The sequence below is a fragment of the Caloenas nicobarica genome, chromosome 2 (genome assembly GCF_036013445.1).
Source record: "Caloenas nicobarica isolate bCalNic1 chromosome 2, bCalNic1.hap1, whole genome shotgun sequence".
NCBI lineage: Eukaryota > Metazoa > Chordata > Aves > Columbiformes > Columbidae > Caloenas > Caloenas nicobarica.
In genome coordinates, this window is record NC_088246.1 from 138,603,343 (window position 1) to 138,626,437 (window position 23,095).

A 23,095-nucleotide genomic window follows, 5' to 3' on the forward strand; every position below is an offset into this window, starting at 1 on the left:
GACCCACTGACATTTGACCCTGAATCTCACTCATTTTTTAAGTGCAGATTTAGCAGTAGTCTGGGGTGAGGCTCCAGCAACACCTTTGGTGGTGGTACTTCTCTTATTTGGTATGAGTGGAGTGAGACATCTGTGATTCTTACTATTACGATTTGCATATTAGATATTTATGTATTTACCTAAATCTCACTTTTGCAGACTGTGCTAACTGTGGCTCCCCCAGTCTCAGAAGGGGTATCACCGGAATAAGAAGGTACAAAGAAGGGCAACAAAAACATTCCCCCAAGAAATCTGTTCCACGGCTCGATCTGTGACACAAGTGATTATTGCCACTATTCACATCTGAAATATTTACATACTTACTTATATTAAGTAAGTTACTTACTTAAGCAAGTGTGGAGTCAGGTCAGGTTTTAATATCTCCTTATCTTCGTATTTAATTTGACCTAGCTAGGATTTCCAAACCCTACATTAAGCAAGCATCTGAGCATGGAGCAAGGAGCATGCCAGAGGAAAAAGAAGCAACAAAGATGGTAAATGCCAGTTAAAAAAATTAAAGTAGGCATGAATGATTTTCCATGCAGGCCTAGAAAGATGACACTGGAAGCGCTAATTTTTATGAACACTCTTGTCTTCTGTAAAATAGCTTTTGAAGTAATTACAGAGTAATCTCTACTATATGACTTGTTAACACTATTAAAGATTACTGTTTTTTGCCTCAGTGGTGTGGATTCCCATTGGATTGTTCCAGAAGTGCAAAATATATTTGTTTAGTCAGGAAGACTGCTGCTAATTGTTTGATGGCACTTGCTGTGCTGGAGAGATTTGATATTTATGTTGTTACTCTGAATGCAACGCACTTCTGATTCATTTTAATGTTGTTTGGATAGCTGTGAAGAGAAATAAAACAGCACAATATTGTTTTCCTATGCTGCTTTCAAAATGACATAATTACTGCAAATATTGCCTGAGATACCCACTGAGACAATCAGTGGACTCAGTTTTAGATGAAGCAATATGTATCTCTAGAATAAAAGCAAAATGATGCATTGCAAAGTGATAGAGGAAGTATTGGAACAGAGATCACTGCTAAGCACCAGATGATTTACCTACTCACTCCCAGACAGCTTACATATTTTGAGAAAACTTCCAATTTTTATGTCAGGTAGACTACACATTGCCTTAACTCTGTAAATTTCCTTTACAAATAACAGCAGAGATATTTGTGTGCTAATTCATTACTGTTTCAATCCTTCACAGAAAATGCACTTGTTATCATGAACAATGTGCAGTTATTCCTTCAGAGACACAATTTGTAGGTTGATTGCCTTCTCAATGTTATGAAGCAGTCTTTCGATTAAAGAGAGAAATGAGAAATTTTATGCCACTTCTTAATTTTACACAGTGCGTGTCTCGGTGTCACTCCTCATTCATAATAATCGTTAACTTCCCCAAACATGTGCTTCACTTCTGAGGTTGATCCCAGAGTCCATTTCTCCAGAGGCAGACCTCGTTCTTCCCTCTCTCCATGCTGGCCCAAGTAGTATCAATTCCAGCCTTCCTTCTCCCTCATAAAAATGCTGGTGAAATACTGTTAAGCATCTTTACATCTCACTGTACACTCGAGTGTACCCAGTCACTTAGAGGTCCCCTAGCAACACTTGGAGCTTCCTGGGGAAAAGGGATCCCAGGAGGCAAATTTGTGAATTTCACAGAAATAACTGAGGGAAACTGAATCAAATTCTATATCATATCTTTGTGAGTTGTTATCCAGAGGAAAAAAAACCTTAATGGGTCTTTCAATGACTTCTGATTACTTGCTGATTTACAGCTCTGAAACACAAACTAAAGATTTTGGATTCAGAGCACGGGATGTTTGTATCCACTTTTCCCCATATCCTGCCACCATGTAGACAAAAGCAGATGCATAGAAAAGAGAAAAAGAAAAGGTCAAAAGTATAATGATGATTCCCTAGAATACTTTTCCAGCTCCAGGGACCCCTTCAGTTAGAGATGGTGTCTTTGTAATTAATAGCCCTGATTGTTTTTTTCTTTTGATGTTTTTTTTTCAGTTATCTTTGGAACTCATATAGATACTTTGCACCTCAAAAAACCTGTAGCTTACCTGCACCATGTGAAGAATTAATTCCTTCCATTTGCTCTGAGTCTGCCATCTGCTTACTTCTTCTGCTATCCTGTAGCTGTTGCTCTGGCAGATCCTGTGAGCAGCCATTCCTGATGCACCTCTCTGCATTTTTTTTACATGTGCCTCCTCTCCCTACTCCCCACTCCAATTTCTCTCTTTGTTAAGCTAGTGTCTTCTTAGTTACTCTTCCTATAGAAACTGTTCCGCATTTTTAAAAAGTAGTTCCATGTTTTGAACATACCTGCCACCCAGTTATACTCTACATTTTTGAGACTGGAGGATGAGAACTGCACACAACAGTTCAAGGTGTGGCTGAACCACGGATTTATACAGCCTCATAATGAGATTTTCTGCTTGTTTCAAAGGCTGCTCTGTCTTAAAACTTATTATCCAGCAAAGCCTTTCCAGCTTCTGTATGCATATTGTTTGGAGACCTGTAATTATCTAAGAGTCTCAGCTTGCATTTATGAGTTGCATAAACAAGTTTCTATCTTTCGTGACTAGAGAAAAAAATCTGCAGGAAGTAAAACCTATAACGTTGAAATCAGAAGCTAAGAGCAAAACAAAGATGCATTATTGGGGGTGGGAGGAAGAGTGGTGGTTAAATTTCACTCCTTTAAACCTGATTTCATAATTTGAGAATATATGTAATATTTGTGTGCATTTTCTTAGTGTTGCAGTATTTTCTGACACTTGGTATACAAATTGGATGAGCTATGCTCAGTAAAGCTCATTTCTCAGTGCACAAGACATGTTGCCATCCATAGATGGGATCCCCATCTCCTCACTCTGGCATGATACCTGACTTGTCCTTCTGTTTAGGCCTCTGCATTCTCCTCACAGTCCATCTTTGACTGCAACCAATCTGCTATTAAGAGATGCTCTTACACATGTGAACTCCTAAAACTGCCTAGGAATAGTTTGGGAGAGCAATGGTTGACACAGGATGGCTCAGATGGGTTCTAGGACTTGAAGTTTTGGTGTCACAGTAGTGTTTAGAAACAAAAGCAGGGACAATAATCCCTCCATGAGACTATTTTTTCTTCTGACAGTAAGATGTGAGCAGCCAGGGTCCTTCTTGAGAACAAAAACCCAGTCCTATTGATTTTTAAAATAAATTTCTGCCTTCTGCCTGTATTTTTCAGATCACAGAATCACTTTTTTCTCTCTCATCAAAGTTAAGGTCAGATAGCAATGCTAAATAACACCAGACAAAAAAGCTTTTATCACATCTTGTAAACCTATGGAAAGAAAGAGAATGGATATAGGGAAAACAGATAAGCAAGGGTTAGATGTAGCGATAGGGAGGGAGCCGGTATTAAAGCAGAGTCCTTCTCAACAAATGCCAGCCAATTCAGTCTGAAGTACTCTTGCTCAGCTGCATAAGAACCCTGCATGATGGATATGAAATGAGAGTGCTAATGTAGCAGGTACTTATTTTACAGTCATGCTCTTCTTCATAGGACTGTAATTAGCTGCATGTCTTTTTCAGGTAGTGCTATTACTATTTTTATTTTTATTGACCCTTGCATCCTATCCAAACAGCCATAATGCTTTTTTTGACTGCTGATATTATTTACTAGATGCTTAGAAAAAAGCTAAGTTAAAAGTAGATGTGCTGTTCTATAACTGGTTGAATAAATAATATAGCATGTGCAAATAAAATGTCAAGATACTGGCTCCTTTGATTAGCCTTATCCAAATGCAGTTTCCATTAGTTCTCCTCATAAATGAAGTAGAAGGAAGTATGAGGAGAAATATGTGTGCCTATGTGTGCACATATACCTTCTCGTTTACATCTAGGAGGCTGAAAACTCTGAAAGTAAACTCAAATTCAATGCTATCACTTCCATTGGAATAAACCTGTCATGTTTCTGGGGAAGTATCTCTTATATACCTTTTTGTGATGTTACATTTTGAAATAATCACCTTGCAAGCTAATGGCTGTTGGAAAAAAAAAAAAAATAAGGTCATTGTAACCTGCAAGGGTAGAGATTCTGAATTTCCAAAGCAGCAATGGTATGTATACATTTAAGTTAGTGTGATGCTAAGGAGCCTGAACTCCTAAAAATTACAGGTCTCATTTCTGCTAGTTTAGTTATGAAAGTTGCCTTAAAACACAATGGCTATTTTTAAATTTTTCACCTCTACTTTACACTTCCATCTTCTACTGGCCTCATTGACTCTGGAAGACTTTCTCCTTTAGATGCTTTTAAAGCTTTATTACTTTTTATATTCATTTAGCAAATTGTTTCTGGAAATCTTTTCTGGCTTATCATATTGCGATTGTATACATCAATTGTGTACAGAATTAATTATCTTTTATAATTATTAGTGCTTATTGCAAGGTGCTTTTTAACACCCAATATCTTTATTTTCTCATCTGTGTTGTTTTTCTGCATGTATTTAGTCTTAAGGAAGTTCTGATTTTAAGAGTGCATGTATGCTCTGAATCACCATCATGGTCTCATTAAATGGTCTTCATGGTTTCTTCGACTGTTTTTCTTCTCTTCACTATTCTTGGTAATTTTCTTTCAAAACATGCTTTCAGTTTAATTCAGATCCCTTTTTTTAACACATGCCCATGTCAGACAATTTTGGTTTTGCCTTTCCTACAAAGATGGTCAGTATGATAAAGTGAGTCCAGTCTTCAGCTGCTATCTCTTGAACCAGATCATCTGCACTCCTTGGGAGTATACCAGAAAGTGCTTCTCCTCTTGTAGACTTTCTGCCTTGCTTCTTCATGGCACCATCACTGACGATGTCTAAAAAGAGAGGTAGTTTATTTGTTTATTTGTTTGTTTGTTTTTCTGGCTCATCTTAACATTTGTCTTTTGCTCTCACAATCTCTCTTATTTCCCTTACCATTTTGTACTGTTTGTTGTCACCATTTTGGTTAGGTGACCAGCAGTGTAGATACCATACTCTTCTTATTTAGGCAAAGTGCTTTTGAGCAAAGATTCAGATTTCCACAGAATTCACATTACTTGACTTGAATTTTTCTTCAGCCTCGCAATCTTTCATCAGTGCAGCCTACCCTGGCAACCTTATGTGGTTTGGATCACAGAATTATACTGTTAGGTATTCCTTTAATTATCTTCCTTTCAACAAGCTTTTGAGCTGCCTGTTCTAGCAATACCATCATTTAAAGCCAAGTATTCCACTTCAACTTGTTTTTTGAAACAACATTTGTGAAGTTACTTTTTAAGAGCAAAAAGCAAAATGATACATATTGGGAAAAATTATAGAAATTATAATTGTTTGAAGTCAGATTTCTTCTCATGAGCTCTGTTCAGTGACTAATAAAAAATTCTGCTAGTGCTGTTAAGGTGGGTTTAATTACGAGCAGGTTTGCAGCCTAGAAGTTACACAGCATATAGATAACTCCTGAAGATAAGTGCATTGAAACACTGGCAGAGGCTACCAAGGGTGCAGAATCTCCTTCACTAAACACTTTCAGACAGATAATACCTCGCACAAAGGATCTGGTTCTGCCTCAGCCTAGTAAGCTAAACTTATACTGTCTCTTCCATCTTTATTTTCCTAACTGAAGTTCACTTAGTGAAGCTTCGTAACCAAGTTTCAGACTTGCATAGTTCAGGTAACTTTTTTGCATGCCACAAACACAGTCTGACACTGACAATGTTTAGATTTCCTTTACTGTAAAATGAAGTCCTCAGGCTATGCTGAGTCAACCACCTAACCATTAAAATTAAAAACATTTAAAATAAACACTCTTTGTAGTAGAACTTTAGACTCTCAAATTTCCAACTATAGCAAAGTTATTTTCAAAATAGTGTAAGTATAATTTCTAAGTTACAATTTTATATCCTTAAATCTGTTGTATACTAATTAAAATAAAGAGAGGAAATCTGAGAGACACATAGACTACTGAATATAAAACAATAATTCAAGAAATTCATCCATTTTAATAGAAGCTGTTCATGAATTAAAGATGGATAATAAAAGCAAAGAAAATGGAGATTCTTAAACAGTCCTTCATTAGTGTTCGAGTGATGCCCTTAGTGAGGTCTTGTGATGACACCTGGAACTCATACATTAATTGTTATGAAAGTTTATCCTCAGATTTAGTACATAAATGTATTTCCCAATGAGGTTCATAGTAACTAGGAAAACCAGGACTGAGCATAAACAACTCCAAGTAACCACACCTTCAGAGAATGCGCGCTCAGGTAAACCCAGCACAGTCTTGGGGAGCAACAGTCAGACACCCCGCTTTGCTTTGCCTTAGAGATGGGATGGTCCACAAAAAGGACATAACCACAGGGTAGCTGGAGAACAAAAAAGGCAGGTTCTGTGCCCCTTTGTGGTGCCTCTGTCTCCATCCCTCCCAGGTTTGGCTCATCTTGCGCTGAGATGCAGTCGGTCTCCATAGGAACCAGCATCTTCCCCTTCTGCGGGAGCCCTGAGAGCCGAGATCGCTGGCTCTGCCACTGCGTAGGTACCACTGCGAGGGTGGGGATGAGAAATGCTCCCTTCTCATGTTCACTGTTTTTCCCGGGTCAATAACTGGATAAGACAAGCTCTTAAAATGAGAGTACTAAAAATACTAAAATATGCTGATTTTTCAGCTTGTGCAAGGGCAGCCAGGTACCTCACCAGCTTTAGGAAGTAAAGGTCAGTGCTTGAGTTAATAATGGTCTTCCTTCCCCAGTTTAATCTGCTATGAAAGGTTGCATGGCTGGACACATATCTATTTCTTTCTGAGCAAACCACTTTCACGTGTCATCCAGTTTAGCTATCCAGAAGATGATAACCACAGAAACTAAAGTTCTTGCCCAGAAAGAACACTAGATATAAATAGAGAGCAGGGAGGGAAGAGGCCTGGACTTCTTCCCATTGTTCCATTGTTTTTAAATGACAAGAAAACATTTAGTGTGAAAGTAGTGATTAGAGCTGTCTTTGTCGAAGACTGCTTCCTTGAAATGAATGTCTTTTTTTTTTCTTTTTCATATAGCTACTATTCACCTTGTATCACTTATTCACAAATCCACCTGCGAATATACCCCTTGACAGTCAGCATCCAGTTGTCCCCGGGCAGAGTCTATAAGCCCACATCATGGCTCACATTGCTGGATGGCTCCCCCATAGAAGAGCTTGAACACTGGTCTACAATCACAAAACTTTGCACAAGGTAAAGGTACAATCTTCTAGTATAAAGTGTTGCTTTTATAGCCAAATGATCTTAAGATCACACCACAGGAAGCTCTTTTATCAACAAATAAATTACTCATTAAAAACATACTTAATGTGTATTCACCCTCTTTCCAATGACACTGACTTTCAATAGCTATAATGATTATAAGTAGCCTTCTTTTTAGCACAGTTTCATCTGATAGCAAAATTAAAAAAAAAAATCCCAATATTTTCTGTTAAGGTTGGGAATCCTTTTTTCACTTGCCATGACAGATATTTACTTAATTGATCTAAGCTTATTATCAAGGTGTGTTTAATACTGTAACTGACATTTCTGACTTAAACAATCTCAGAATAAAGCACAAAAGGCCACAAAATTCAAGGTTTTTATTCTACCAAAGTGCTTTTTCTTCATTATGGCCTTTATGATATAACAGGCAAGAAATTTTTCTTTCCAGTATCTGTAAATGTACATTGCAATAACATCTATTCTATGCTGAAGCATTCATACTGCTAGAAGTTCTACATGGAAGGAAAACAAAAAACAGAAACAACAACTCACCAATATTTCTATCCCTGGCATAAAACATTCACTTTGCCAGCAAAATAAACGTGTATTTCATATAGGTAGAAAATCTGAACAGTATAATTCCTTCGATTTTTACATTTTGTCTTGGAAGCACATTCCTAGCAGTGTGATTCTTCATTAATAACATTAAATCAGAGTTACACATTAGTTAAAATGCGTTAAATATTTGAATATAGTGGCGAAAACAAATTATTTCTACGGAGCTATAAAATGGGCAAAAGACTTCATTTACCAGTAACACTTTCGCTGAGCTTTCAATTAGAGAAACAGTGTGTGGTTACAAACATGGTTCAGTCCTGAGAGATGTTCAGTAGCCAGAGCAGCGTGTTGCTCTCTTAAATAGTCTAATTTTTTTTTCTGGACCATGCTGCTAGGTACTCAGCGCTGGTTCCAGACTGGTCCTTGGCAGGGATGTTTGGAAGCACTGATTGGCTCCAAGCACGCAAGGACGTACCCATAAAACCTGTGTCACTCCTTCTCAACAGATGGGGCAGCCCCACAGCCTGTTAGGTCTCCATTTGACATCCCCAAAAGTTACCAAAGCTCAGTATCGGTGAATTCAGATAATTCTAAGGTGAATGGCCAAGAAGCAGGAGAACAGGTTGCAGAAGGACTGAGTTTAGAAAGGGCTCCAGAAAATGCCAATGGCCAAATGCCAGTTGGCACTGCATCTGCATTTGAAGTTTGACAGTAAAGGCACTAATCCCTGTAATTACCCACCACACTGTACACGAAACACTTTACAAGGTAACTATGTTCTAGGAACTGAGCTGCATGTACTGCAAAAGTTAACTTTTTTCCCTTGGATAGAAAGGATTGTATAACATTAAAGAAGCTCCTGGCACTTGCTGAGGGTCTTTCCTGAAAGTGCTAGCTTTTGTCTGAAGATCCAAAGCTCTGAGCCTGTAGCGAATGAAAGGAAACCTCCTAAAGGCTGATGGTTCTTCTGGGCAGTCCTTGCAGGATGGCAGCACCGACTTGTTTTTCCTCTGTTGAAGTAACCTGCTGTGACCCATATTCAACCCACGTCTCACAGGACCACCCCACTTGCACCATTTCCACCACTAAGAGTTACTGCCTCTGACTTAGTCGATGATACAGAAAGCTTTGTGTCTTTGCAAGTAAATTACTTTGATTACTTTCTACTGCTAACACTGGCAGCATGAGGTACCTGAGAGCAGATTTATCTGAACCATGCCTAGCTGGACTTTTGTCTCTCAAGTGCAACACAAACTTCAGTGGGCAAAGGAAATGCCAGGACTGCAAACACAAAAGGATTAGCTTCAGTCTGCAACGGCTCCCTTCCCTAGCTCCTTTCTACTGCCAACAGCTTAGTGGAGATAATTGCTATTTGCAGATATGCTCCCTGGTAAATCCATTGTCCTATGATCTGTAGCATTCTTATAGTGTTTGCAAAGATGTTTTCAGTGATTAAAAAAAAAAAAAAAACAAAACCAAAACCAAAAACCAAAACCAAAACCAACCAACCAAACAAAACCAAAACCAAACTAAAAAAAAATAAACACGAAAATCAAATAACAACCCAAACCCTAGTATATAACTTACCTCAGACCAAAACCTACACTGTCAAAAATTAGATATGTCAGTGAACGGTTCCCAGTCAGTTGGACACGAGAAAACAGGTAGGCTTTGCCCAGCAGTGCTGACTACATGTATTTGCTCTCATTAGTCCATGTTATTTTGCTGTTGTTTTCCCACTGCGAAAATTGCTATATGAATCCACAGTGGCTTTTCCATCTGGAAATAATATATATTACTTTAAGTTTCTCAGAAGGAGCAATCACTTGTAATTTAGTCATGTTGTGTCATTCCAGGGCAAGCAATATGATCTGTCACCTTGTTTACGGTATAATGATGTAATAGAAATAAAGCTGGCATGGTATGGAATTATCCTGATCTTGAAAAACTGATGTCCTTCAGTACAGCAGCCATCATATAGGAAACAAGGGGTGAGGGGGGAGAAACTAGCTGAATTTAGATGTTTGTACAAAACTCACATATGAAAACTTTCTCGTCTTTTTACAAATGACTTGAATACAAAAGGAACTTTGCTTTCAGTAATAGACAGAGATTCTCCTTCACTGCGGGTGATTTTGTTAAGATCTTTAGAGTTACCATCACCTTTAGCTAAGCCATGTTTTCTCTGGCTGTCCTTTCACCTGAGCTCATAAAATAAGCCACAGGAAACCACAGCAAGAACGAAAAAGAAGGAAGGTGGACAAAACACCCCTGGTTTGGCAGAATACGGCACTGATGTTTTGGAAAGTACATTTTTTTTTTTAGAACTGCTGTAGAAATTATCCTATAGACTGACCTGATGCTAGGGAAAGGGCAATATGACCTTTTTTCTTGATTCCATTGTCTGGATGAGATGTTACTATGCAGCACCACTAAAACCTGACTTTTCCCCTAAGTATAATAATGCTAATTTTTATAACAAAGCTCAAGGTTAGGCAAGTAATGTTGTTCATATGTGGGGGTGAGACTGAGCTCACGAGCTCATGCTAAATTTCAGTGTCTGCATGCGCTCTAGATGTCCAAGCTCCTGCTACAATGAATGAAACTTGTCACCAGCTGACGGGAGACCAGTGAGTGGTGCAGATGGTCACCCACTAAGTGTCCATGGAAGGAGGAGCTGCATCACCTCCTGGACTCTGCTCTCTAGATCTCCATGGACTACAGTGAGCAATGAAGCACTGACTGTGCAGGCAAACACCCACCAGCAGAGACCTACGTTTTGGTATCATAACATGCTCAGTCAGCTTCATAACTGCATGTTCAGTAGTGAGTGAACTAGTGAAGCAATTCCCAAGGTGCTGTTTTCTGTCTACTTCTCACCTCGCTGTAGTCATCTGAAAAATCTTGTGTCCAGCAAACTGTCCAGACCCTTCCACAGCTGTGGGGAGAGAGGTGATTGCAGGCAGGATAACAGTTTGGCATGATGACATTTCTACTTTAGTGTAGTGAATCACCTCTTAGAGGTGCTCATCTCTTTCCATCACTTCTGGAAGGATTCCCAGGCAACCGCCTTTCTCTATATACTGAAATTAAAGACTAGCATGATGAAACTCACCCTGCACCAGACTCTCTGAAGCAATATACTGATGATAGCTACATGAACTTCACTGTAGCTGGTGGCAGAAGCATTAGTTCAGTGCGAGGAGATCTTTTAAGTCTCCAAAGCCAGCCCTGATGTGTCCAAGGGTGTGGGAAATACATCACTGTACTCATTTCTTGTTGATGGCTGTGTCAAGGGCTGTGATGGTTACAGGCACCGCTCCAGGGAACCAGCCTCACAGAGAGTGGCTGAGGCTGTGAGCTACGCAAAAGCCTCTGTCATTCCCCGTCTTTGGTTTCAGGAGATAAAGCTCCAGGCTGCTGAGGGCAACCTATGCACAGTGGACCTGGCAGCACCTGAATGAACGATACTGCATACATATGAAGGAACTTCACATATTAAAAGTGTGACAGGAATTATGGCTAAGATGTAATTAGTAGCTGACCCCCGTTCCCTCTGAAGTCAGCTCAGTGGCCATGCTGATGTCAAGAACCTGATTTGAATCTGCTCCCTGCTCCTCTCTGACCCAAGCGGTGCTCAGGTACCATAGCCAGCAAGTGGTGGATGGCAGCGTTCATTCTCCACATGATGCTTCAACTTGCAACTCTAAACTAGAGGGCATATTTTGCTATATTCAAGAAATGACAGAATGGTATATGAGGGCTACTGAGGCAAGGGAAATGTGGAAGGTTTCTTCTATCAGTTGTCTATATACAGACATTTATATAATGTACATAGATAATAGTCCCTCATATAGAATACACTGATCGGTATATGAAACATAACTTGATGCTTCTCAAATGCTTCAAGCACATATAAATAAAAAGAGGAAGTTTACAGACAGATATGCTGTCTAGATGTATAATATCACTGCTTTGAAATCTGTGGTTGTGTTAGCTGTATTTACTGCCTTCAAGCAGTCTTTCCCATTAAGCATATTCATTGCATCTTACTCAAGCCAACAATGCTCAATATTCATTAAGCCTACAAATTAAATGTGAAGAATTAAAATTGGATAATCTCACTACCCTGCCATCTGTTCCGCGACTTGAAAGTAGCAGAGCATCATGCTAGTTTGTTGTTTTTTGGTGTTTGTTTGTTTTTCCTCTTTTTTTTCCCCTCAAATATTCATTGCAGACAACAAACCACTATAGCACCTCAGGCACACAAGCTTTGGGACAGTGCCCAAAATCAGACTGTGTTATTGCAAAAGCTTCAGAACTGTTGCAAATTCAGCAAGAACACAAAAAAGTGTTTTCTGCTAAATGCACCCAGCATTATGGTGGAGAATGTCCACACGGTACTGCCAAAACAGACCACTGCAGGGCAGGGGCTCTGCGCCTGTGGAAACCCAGGTGTCTGTGGGATGAGAAGTGGGGCAGGATTTTTTTTTGAAAACAACGTAAGTGGTAGCAAATCTGAAAAACTGGTAATATAACATTAAAGTTCTTTGTCAGCATGCGTGGAATGAAATCAGATGGCATAGTTACAGCTCCGGCACAGTTGTTTTCTTAGGTCAGTGCAGAGTGACTCTTTTTGAACATTTTGATAGCTAGAAATTTTCCTTAATTTTCTTGTAAGAATTCAGTTTAAAATTGAAGATACCCAAATGTCATCTTGGTTACCTCCATAAACAACATTGTTATTCTTTAATAACTTTTAGAACTAACTTCAAATGTTTGAATCTCAGTACAAGCCATTGATGCTAATATTTGCAAATCTTAATATCACCTCATATTTGCAGATTGGAGGAATGGCTAAAGGCAAGGCATACTGCCTTTCTACAGTGATTATCCAAAGCGATAATTAAAATGCAGATAAAGTTAAAATACAGAAATACAGATAAAATATTTCCTATCTAGAAGAGGTAAACCAGGCCATCAGTGTCATATGACATTATCCCTAGAGATCTGTCGCCTGATGGGAAATTCAGCTCTGAACAGAGGGCCAATAAAAGTCTAATTTTAGTGTAGAAGTTTGTTGTTTTTTTTTTTTTTTTTCCAGTCATGGTGTGAATCAAGGCTAAAGGGGCATAAAGGCCACCTTTATATTCTCTTTTTTGAGCTGTTGTAGGTGCAGATCTGATTATTGCTGTAAAAGATCACCTTTGATAATTGCAGCAAAGGATCACCTTTGCTGAGGGGTGAATTTCGTCCTAATGTAGGGGCTCCAGTCCTTGTTCGAGTGATACAAAAAAGGTACAACATGACTGTCAGGAAAGGTTAGTGACCTCTATTAAAACAAATAGACTATGCTGGGCACTTGGAATTCCCAGTAACTTTTGTTACTTTTTTTGTGGCTTCTCTTACAGCAGGATTCACTTTTTGATCTCTGCAAAATCCTCTTCTGAGCTCTACAAATCCTTAGTATCATGATGACCACATAAGATTAACTGCACTGAAGCCATGACGGAGTAATCTCAATTACTGGGAACCTCCTGGGTAAGAAAGGTTAATAGGAACAGTGAAGAGAAGGCATATATGACACCAAACAGTAGTAAAATATTGTTTCAGAGTTGTACGTCATGGATAATCTCTGCCTCGATTCCCTGTTGACATCTGCCTTTGCCTACCCATTCCTACAAAGGCAGTGAATTCTTGTGTGGCTATTAATTGCTGATTATGTTTTATGTGCAGATTCATCCTCTCCACTCCTCCAAAGAAACCTATCCATAAGGTGTTCTTATATTATTTTCTAGTGGATAAGAGATTTTATGTTGTACTGCAGGTTTCCTTTAAAGCCACTATATGTAGTAGTTTCAAGTAATTTTAAATCCTATCTGATGGATACTTAAATAATAACGCAAAGCTTTAGAACAGGCACAGCATCATGTTGGTGTTTTAAAGAAGTTCAAAAAGTCTGTTCCACTAAGTGATTTACGAGAAGAAAAGGTCACAGAACTTGTTCCCATTGCACCTCCATGGTGTGAAGATCTATTACAATCTGAAGTCTCAGGCAACTTAGAACAAAACCAAACCAAACTGTATAGCAGCTAATTGCACCTCGAGGCATTTTTTTAAAGGTTACATCTGGAGCTGGACAGGAACTTGGAGATCTGATGTGATACCCACCCCCCTCTCTGTACCTTGGGGAATGCAGGTGCTGAAGCTGAACTTTGTAAGTTGAACTGCAAACTGTTGAGCTTTTTATTCATTACACAACAACAAGAAGAAGAAATCTCCTAGGTGAAAAAGGGGCCCAAACAAACTTATTCACCAGTACATTTCAAATTCTGGGCTAAGGCATGTAATTACATTGCTATATATTCTGATAGCATCTAAAACAAGACAGGGAAGCTTATTGGAGGGTGTACAAATTGCTAGAAGCATATACTGTGTTCTGACATGTTTTGTAACCTAATACGAGGTGTTCAGCCTATACACCACCAGTCATTTCTTGAGTAATGTTGTAAGGAAAACTGTCATTTTAAAATTGTGCTGTCAGTTTTTAGTTTCTGGTGGGCAGAGGACTGTTTATATGTGTGTATGTCTGTGTGTCTGTCTGCCTACATAGGGAATTTTGACTCCCCGGGAGTTTTATGTTAAGATAACCGTACATATTTGCTCCAAGCAATGCCATCCTGTGCAGCAGATACACTGAGATGTCAGAAAGGGTTACCTCAGTTATCAGCTACTCTGCCCTCCCCTCCCCTAGACACTGCCAGCTCCACAGGAAGGATGTTTTAGAGGACTCTATACCCATCCCGAGCCACTGGCGGTTTTATCTCTGTTCTTTAGCTTAGCTGCAATACTATAATACACTGGGCTGTAAATAGGGCACGATGGATGCAGCCATGTGGTCTCCTCAAATGTCCCTCTGAGGGAAACTGAGACCTGCAAAGGAGAGGAGGCAGGAATGCGACAGAAGAAAGCACACATAAGCTCTATTACCAGCCCAGCCAAGCCTTGTTTGCCTGAGACCCTGAAACTATTGCTGTGTGGGGGTTTTATGATGCCTTTACAAACATGAGGGATTTGACTGATATCTTTCTGCTACACAGCTCCCAAGGGAGTAACGTACAGCCACCCCAGAGCTCTTAACTTGGTCCAAGGACTCTCTGAGCTCTTGACTGGAAAGGACCAGGAAATAGGTACAGCATCCCATCTGTTTTCCCCACACCAGTTGATATTTAAGATCAATAAACACAAATGTCCAACTTAATGTTTCTTGCTGGTACCTTTCAGCTGTGTTCAGGCTTAATGTTGCCAGGTTGGTCCCAAAGCTTCCTGCTACAGCCCTTTCAAATCACTTTCCGAATAAGATGAATAGCTGCGTGGACAACCTACAGAGCCCTAGAAAGCTAATCAATGCCTGTTTCATTCTCCAAATGCTTTATGTGCTTTCACAGGTAGCATGAAAGTCAATACCCAAACAGGAGACCATTGCCACACGTTGTCATGCCCTTCTGAGCAATTATTTTGACTTGCAGATGGCTTTTCCTTCCCCTGCTCTTTACGGCAAAGCAAGTCATGCACTGTCAGGCTCTGCCCAGATGACATGATGCATCTTATTTCTTGTAAGCCCCTGTGGTTAAATCTAGAGAAAGTAGGCATTAAAAAATAATCAAATCCAGGGAAGGATATTGATAAATGAAGAGACACCAGCCTCGACAGGTTAGGTAAGATCCCTGGACTTTAGTGCCAGACAATTAGAAGGAAATGACCGATGGTGAAATTCATCTTACTTAACTTTAGCCCTCCAAAAGTCATTTGTTCTAAACTAGTTATTTGGGATGCAGCCTCAGTTAATGGAGAGACACGCCTCTTCAAAATCTGATCTGTACCTTCATCAGAACATGTCTCAGATGGGACAGATGAATTACCTGTTGAACATACCTGTTCTTCCATATGGGCAGCAGCAGGCATCTCTGACCAGCTGTCAGACTTGTAGAAAGTTAAAGGGTCCTTCCAGGACACCCAGCAACTCAGGGAAAAGCATGCACGCATTGATTTAGTGTAATAGTCTCTAAAGATGTAAGAGCTTAAGCTTTCTTTCCAAGGATTGTTTAGGTAGCAAACCACATCATGGCCTTGTAAATCAAGGCAGTAAGGCTCCTATATGTCTGTTGCCTCTGAAAGTGGGATTCAAGCTCTCAAATTGCTTGATCCTTTGGGAAATCACAGCTGCTTCTGAAAAACTTTGAAATCAATGGCCCTTGTACTGCACTGCAGCGGCTTCAAATAATATGTTGAATAATCTGATAATTTGAAAAGTTAACTGAAAGATGAAGTTTTGTTTTAACTTGAGCCCCAAAAAGAAGTACATTTCCTCACCAAAACAGTTTCATAAATTTCAGATAAATCTCTCAGTAGGGAATATCAAGTTATTCTCTATAATTTCAGTTTTTGATGGAATAAAATGCCATTTAAAATGGCAATGCTGCACGTAGTGCAGCACTTTCTCTCCCTTGTAATCTGTGGAAGAGGAAGGAAGCTCTTTCATTCCTCCACAACAGGACCCCTGTGCTCTGAAGCCTTAATTTTTCAACTATGCAAATCTATATGCCAGTTCGTGTAGTCAGACCCAGACTGCGGTTTGTGCAGACCATTTCAGGAGCCTTTTGCCTCTAAAGGCATGGTGGGACTGAAGTTTTTAGACAGAGGCTGTAACTAAGCCTATATCCTTTATAAGGCTGAGGTATGCTATAGTTATGTAAGCCCCAGCAAGAAAGATTCAAGAGTACTTGAGCCCTAGGAGTTCTTGCCAGGTTTATGGATCTTAAGGTCTGCCAGGGTGTTTGTGGTTTGTGTCTTAATTTAGCAGCACTGAGCGGTAAGTGCTTGCAGCAGCTGCTTACTGAGAAAGCACATCTAGAGTGTTGCACAATGGCTAAATATCGTACATCTTTCTGTGCTTACAGAATTAAAATCCTGAAAATTATCAATGTGACAGGACTTTCAAGTCCTACAAAGACTAAAAGGGGTGGGAAAAAATGTATAAAAATATAAAACCAAAGAAAAATATAAATAATGATCGTGTTGGCATATGATGATCAGATGAGCCTCAACAAGGATATAATTAGAAATAACGCATAATTTAAAATACAAATGGAAATGGAAAGAGATCAGGATAAAAGAAAATAGAGTAAGAGCATTTTCGCTGTCACATGCTCTGCCTACAAGGCGCTATATGGCCAACAAAGTAAGGACCCAGGAAAATATTAGAAGTGCTCAACTGCTTTGACATACATAATAAAAACTCTGTAGAAACACTATATCCTCACACTACGAAATCACACTAGTCACCAATTCATGCAGCTGCTAGATCTTGAGAGATGAAATAGGTCATAAGTGATTAGCAATAAGGGACAAGAAGTTTGTATGTGAAAGCATGGAGAATGTACATGGATTCTCCAAGGCTACAGAGATGAGCAAACTTAGTGAATAAACTTTCATACAGATGTAAAGAAAAATAATTCTCCAAGTAGCAAAGATCAAAAATTTACAAGGAAAGATAGCACCCAGTATCTGCAAAATGCATGAATACAAACCAGGAAAATAAAAGTAAAGGAAGACTTTTGGAGAAAAACATTCTAATAGTCAACGCTCAATATATTGAGTCATTTGCAATAACTATGGCTAGGGAAATCATTATGCCAAAGTTTGCAGAAAAGAAAAGCCAAGCGAAAATATACCATACTGAGGAAGCAAGCAGTGACTCATAGGAAAAACTTCAAATTAATGTCCTACTAAATAAAAATAAATGGTTGGTAAAACCAGGTTGGCACCAGGTACAAAGACAAACCAACAGCATTCACACAAAGGCAAACTGAATGCCAAACATGCAATGTAGGTTACAGTATCTTAGTGAACACACAAAGCTTCAACAAAGCAGCATCAAATTAAATTATATGATAGTATGATCATTACAGTGTTAAGATGAACTCAGCCAGAGCCCAACAAGGAAAAGTATGCAGACTGGAGGATTAGACTGCGCAATCAATTCAGAAATCATGGCTTTCACCTAAAACCAACACATTCATGAACTCATTGATACTAAACCCGGATGAATTGTTCACACCACAGACAAAGAGATTCATCCTTCCAGGCTGGCAGGCTGTGAGGCACCATGTGGCACCATGGCCCTGCTGTTGTACATGAACTCATTTGGAAATCCAGGCCAGGCCAGACACATCTGAGGAAAGAAAGTTATTTATGAAGTTGCTATTTAGCTATATGTGAGAACACAGATTTTAGGGTAAAACAGTGAACTTTGGAAGAAGAAATGATACACGCACTGTCTTGCATCTCCCTCTATCCCCACCATACTTGAATGTAATCAGCATCTAAAAAGTATATAGAAAGTTTAAACTTAATTTTCCTTTTCTTTGCAGCATTTTAGTTGATACTGGGAAAACACTTGACTGTTCCTATTCTTCCAAAACCATTATGGTTGAGAGAAAATAAAACAGTAAGAACAGGCCAGCAGGGACAAAATCTGTATGTTTTATGGGTCTAAGTGGAAGTTTATCTTTAAAAAGGCCAAACTAATACTTTTGTTTTTCTCTCCATTTGTTCCTCTTCGTGGTGGTATTGAACACTGCCAACCGAAACAACTTCAGAGGCAGCTGAAGCGACCACTGCAGTGAGACAGCTGAGCTGGCCACAGCAATGGGTCAGTGCTAGTGTCACAAGGTGTTTGGTTTGGACATCTGTATTTTTAAAGCCAATGAAATGTGAAATATACCTCACTTAGGGCCCCAAGCTGGGATATTCCTTTGAAACAAACAAATAAGAAGCACAAAGGTGACTGATGTACCCAAAGAGAGAAGAAGAAGTCTCCAGCTGCTGCTTATCATTATACAAGATACATTCATTTTTCTTAGCTATTGATCTGCGATTTCCATCTTTAGAATTCTGAAGTATCTTCTTCTTGATTTTGGGGGTTTTTTTTAACAGTTCATGGTCCTACAGTGCACTATATAAGAGCTTTTAGATGTTGCCTGAATTCTAGGTCATGTGTAATTAAACCAAACCAAACCAACAAACAAACAAGCAAGCAAACAAACGAACTCCACCATGTTTTGGATAGATTCACCTTGCAAAACACAGCAACATGAAAGATAAAATGTAAGCTTTTGTCAGACTCAGTCCTAGAGTAAGTTTACATGTTCAGTAATAAAACTGCTCTCAGGATCATTCAATCCATTGATACCAAAGCTTTCTGTAGCCTGCGTACAATGTCCATGAACACTTAGACATCATTTCTGTGTGTTGTCGTCTACTTCCACTTCCAAAAAACATTGTGGAAGCCAAGTGCAACATTATTTTGAATGAATGAAAGTCCTAATATAAGGGACTATCACACTGCATGTGGCCACAAAGGCAGTTCTAAAGTGCACCTGCCCCATTACCAGCTCCCTGCAGCTCCCCAAGCCCCAGGCAGAGGTAGGTGAACTTCTAGTTTCTTCATTGTCTTCTTCCACCCTAGGTTTATGAACAAGCACCTTCCTTTTTTTTTTTTTTTCCCCCCAGTCTGGGTCATCTAAGATGAAAACCTACTCCGTATTATTGCTTAGCAGATTTAGAGAATTAATGCTTTTCACCCCAGGGTATGTGGCCTTGCATCATAACTTCTCAAGGTAGAATAAATGATGGTCGTTGAAAATTAAAGGAAGATGATAACTAGATTTCCAGACCTTTTATTCTAAATTGTCCCATGGACAAATCTTTGCTGCTAAGTGAAAAGATTCACTTAGGAAAAGCATTTCATAATCTTTTAGGGTAATGGTAACATGATATCTAGCTGACTTAAAAGGTCACATTTGTGAAAGAATAACATAAATGGCTATGTGCACAGATATTTTAAGAAAAAAGCCTCTGTAATGAAACCCACTTAAATAAGTGAAATACAGTTTCAAATCTCATTGCAATCAAAGGATACAAAAATTCCAGCTCAAGTTAAAGTGATCTTTCCTTCAGTCATGGCTAGATAAATTGCTTGTTTATCACCTATCTAGTGATACTGCTGTCCTGAAGGGTAGTAGTACAGAATAGTGGCCTACCCAATGTACAAATAATATGCTGATTACAAACAAGAAGGTTTAGGGGAACATCATTTCCCCACAAATATGAGGAGATCAGGAGATTCAAGGTTCCCATTGTCCCCTAACAAATAAAATAATTCGCTATTACAACCACACAAAAGGAGTACAATTTGCGGAGGGAAGTTATTAGGACACTTTACATATGTTACATTTCTGTCTTCTCCTGCTTAAAATGTTTTTTGATTTTTGTTTTTGGGGTTTTTTTCACTTAGGCGATGCATTGAGAAGTTTTGGGTTGAGTCACACGCTTTTCTCTCTTTCTTTTTAGTGGAACAGTTTATTCACTGTTACCATGGAAATGATTTCATCTTCCCAATAGTAGGATTCCAGCCCTGCAGTCTCGGTTTTGTCAATATAGTGTCCAGCCCCTAGCATCCTTACTTTATTAATGGCACTGTTAGATAAGACTATTTACCTATGTCAAGAAAAATAATCTTTAAGACATTTTAGACGAGCAAGGAAGGTAGGACTCCATCATTTCATAGTTGTGTGCTGCAAACAAAAGACCTATAGTTGTGACTCTCGCTATTTATTATGGAGTAAGTAAAGTTACTTCAGCCTTCTCCCAGGGCACTGTCTTGTAAGCAGTTCTGCCTCTCCTGGACCAGGTCATGGACAGACACTGGTGTAGCTCAAGGTTTCCCATTTTTTTTTTTTCTTTTTCCAGTCTCACAGAATTTTCGTACTTCCCTGATAGTCTTCTGGGAGAAAACAGACCTGGCACTCCTGAGTTTGTATCTCTACCTCTCCACCACTGTTGCTGGCAGACTTGCCAAGGGACAGACATACTCTAATCCTTGCAGCTGAAACAGGGGTTTGCTGTGTTTCATAAGACAGACGAAGGGACAGACAAAACACTCTCAGACCAGTTGATGGAGAGCAGAAGCAGCATACACACAGAAACACAAATAATCAGAGCTGCGTGAGAGTCATGATTTCCTCACAATTTGCTATGCTTCAGCTGTGACTCCTTTGCAAAACACTGGCCCCAGACACCGTAGTTGTTAAGAAGAGCAAATTAATTTCTCCCTTTGATGTTCACCAGCAGATTTTAAGAGTCTATTTGGGAGCTGGTGAAAAGTGATTTAAAGTTCAATATGTTTTGTGTTTGTTTGTTTGCTTGCAAGGATTGTATGTCTGACAGCAAAATATGAGATTTCTCTTAAAAGCATAATAAACTTCAAGCATTTTGAAGAAAATGTTCTGCCCTGTCTTTGACTGTGCTTCAGACAGAAGTCTCCTGGGCGTCCACTCCAGCATAAGGCGGTAGTGTGGAGTATAGCAGTCTGATCAGCTCTGGTGCCATTACTCCATTTTAACCACATCTCGAAGCTGATTCAGCACTCCTTTAAGTTTCTAGCCCATCTTCACCAACCTTCTGGTGTGTTTTGTTCAAAATTCAGCTGCTGGATGAAGTACATCCACCTTTTATTAAAAATGTCCTCATTGCCCAGCTTTCTGAACGCAGAGGCAAAGAACAAGAGGAAATGGCCTCAAGTTGCACCAGAGGAAGTTTAGATTGGATATTAGGAAAAAATTCTTCACAGAAAGGGTTTTCAAGCATTGGAACAGGCTGCCCAGGGAAGTGGTTGAGTCACCATCCCTGGAGGTGTTTAAAAGATGTGTAGATGAGGTTCTTAGGGATGTGGTTTAGAGGCGGTGTTAGGTTAACAGTTGGACTCAATGATCCTAAAGGTCTTTTCCAATCTAGATGGGTCTGTGATTCGAAAAGTTTCTTGTTAAAGCAGCCTCTACAGGGAGGGTTAAATTACCTCATTGATTGAAGACTTAAAATTAGCAAGGCACAGCTGATGAATGTGAGTGAATGAGTCCTTTTAATATTTTGGGGCTCTCTGTACATGGTATGTCATAATATTGCATTAAATTTTCAGATTTCTTGTTGCCTTCTATGGCAAAAAATAGATAATGACAGAAGAGGGAAAACTACCAAAGATAAATGTCTGGACAAAAAGACTATCTGTTCCAAGATGCTGCACAATTACTATGTCATTCCTTTTTATTCAGACTCGGTGATAAGCGACTGGTGGAACACAATGTGGTGGTATGCTGAGTTGTGGCTTGCCTGCATCTGCCAGTGGTGATGATTGGGAGGTGACGAATGGAGCTTATGACTCTAGTGGTAGTAAAGGTGACCCTCATGCTTCCTGTTGTATTTTCAGCTGCTTAAAACTCTGGAGACTGTTACCGGTTTGGATGAAAGTTTTCCATGCTGTCTTTCTGCTCCTGGGTGACCTCTTCTTTTAAGTTTCACCTAACATAGTCTGGCTATTTCTGATGGAGAAGCTTCCTGTTTGGCTCCTAAGGAACCACAAAATACAAAACTGAGTGGAGTGTGCTGCCATTCAGAAGGACCTGAACAGGCTGGAGAAATAAGCTGACAGGAATCTTATGAAGTGCAATAAAAGGAAATGCAAAGTCCTGCATCTGGGGAGGAGTAACCCCAGGCACCATGAGAGGCTGAGGGGCTGACTGACTGGGAAGCAGCTCTGCAGAGAAAGACCTGAGCATCCTGGTGGACAACAAACTGACTATGAGTCAGCAACATGTCCTTGCAGCAAAGACAGCCAAAGGCATCCTGGGCTGCATTAGGTGTGTTGCCAGCAGGTGGAGGGAGGTGGTCATTCTCTGTTCAGCACTGATAAGACACATCTGGAGAGCCAGGTCTAGTCCTGGGCTCCTCAGTATGAGAGACATGAACTTACTGAAGCAAGTCCAAACAAAGGCCACCAAGATGACTAAGGGAGTATCTTGCAGATAAGAATAGGCTGAGAGAGATGGAACTATTCAGCTGGGAAAAGAGAAGGTTCACAGTAGATCTTATTCCTGTGTATACATATCAGATAGAAGGGAATGAGAAAGAGGGAGTCAGACTATTCTCACTAGCACCCACTGACAGAACAAGAAACCAACGGGTAAAAAACTGAAACATGAAACTTCATCTGAACAAATGAAAACATTTATTTAGGGTGAGAGATGTTATGGAGTTTCCATTCATGAGGATATTAAAAACTCAGCTGGACATATTTCCAGACAAACTGATCTAGTTGATCCTGCTTG